This window comes from Mandrillus leucophaeus, unplaced genomic scaffold, assembly GCF_000951045.1.
Source record: "Mandrillus leucophaeus isolate KB7577 unplaced genomic scaffold, Mleu.le_1.0 Scaffold144, whole genome shotgun sequence".
Lineage (NCBI taxonomy): Eukaryota > Metazoa > Chordata > Mammalia > Primates > Cercopithecidae > Mandrillus > Mandrillus leucophaeus.
The window spans coordinates 3534613-3536104 of record NW_012101410.1 but is presented as its reverse complement, the minus strand read 5'-3'; positions in this window follow the sequence as shown (position 1 = coordinate 3536104).

The following is a 1492-nucleotide window of genomic DNA, read 5'->3' as shown; positions in this document are numbered from 1 at the left end:
TTGCCCATGCCTATGTCCTGCATGCTATTGTGTAGTACAAGCCCATTTATATTTTTAAAAATTAGATATCCATTTATGTGTAGAAAGTGTTTTGAAAGGACAGATAGGAAACTGTTAACAGTATCATCTCTAGGAAGTGAGGTTTAGGGACTAATAAGAAAGGAAAAGATAATTTTCACTTTTTCTCTTCTATCATTCTATACTATTTGATTATTTAAAAAGTCAGTACATTCAATACTTTTAAATAATTAATTTTAAAAGTAGTGAAATACACGGTAGCCTTTTTTTAAAAAAAATAACACTAGCAACTCTATGCTAAAAATGTGGAAAATAGTGATCCCATGTATCTATGTGGAAGGTGGAAGCTCTATCCTGCTTTTACCATCACAGAACCCTTTTGGAAAATTCGACCTTCCCCAGCCTTCAGGGGAGAAAGACCTTCCAGGTGAAGAGACCTCCAAAGAAGGCTATCTTGGCCCATTTCTCAAACGAAGAGCTCTGAGTTGATGTGCAGCAGGGCCATGGAGAAAACTACTTGTGGGATTGAGGTTTGGGGTCAGAGGAGCATCTGTCAAGCTGGTAAGGAAGAGTTTCCATTCACAGAGACAATGAATATGTGTCAGGTACTATGCTAGACTCCAGCTGAGCAGAGCCTGGCTGTCCCTCAGACGCAGCCTCTGCTGACTCCTGGCCAGGTCCCCCAAGGAGATAAAGTAGACTTCTTTTCTCTGTTCTGTTTAGTGTCCCAATTATTCCCTTCACTGCTGGAGAATTGTTCCTCCCCTATTCCACATATTCTGGCGGGGCAGCCAATCTTAGCATCCCTCCACCCGTGGTCACGACCTGGACCAATGACTCAATGCCATCCAGTCATGCTAGCTCACATCCTATTCCCTGTGATTGCTTCAAGGGCCACCTATGGGACCCAGGAGATCTAAATGGAGTCTTTCTGAGGGTTTGATGGATAGAAGCTAGGAGAGAAAAGTTGCTCTTCCATTTGGATCTTAAACTGAAAGTTTTTTCTTGTAATTTTGATCTCAAACTGTAAGCCATTTTCCCTGTTTTGTGAAGAGATCCTATCCAAGGCGGGAGAGGATGAGACCAATGCACAAATAGAAGGAGAGACAGTAGAGTCAGTATACAGAAAAAGCCACAGTGATAGAGACTTGGAGCATCACTTGGATTCCTGGATACAGCCACACCTGAAGCCAATTTTATCTTAGGAATTCACTTTTGTAAGCCAACAACTTCAACCCTTGCAGCCTAAAAAGTTGCAATGGGAAATAGCTTTGCTCTGGGAAATGGGAGACCTGGGATGTTCTCTTAACTGCCTGGATCCTTAGTTCTTCTCTACAGGCTTCACTTCCCATATCTGGAAAACATGATGACAGACCATCTGCCACCTTAGCTCTGTGATTCTACACACTAAACAAGAGCCATTGTTTGACTGCTGGGTCCATGCTCTTTCCCTGACCAGATGCTGCTGCTCCTC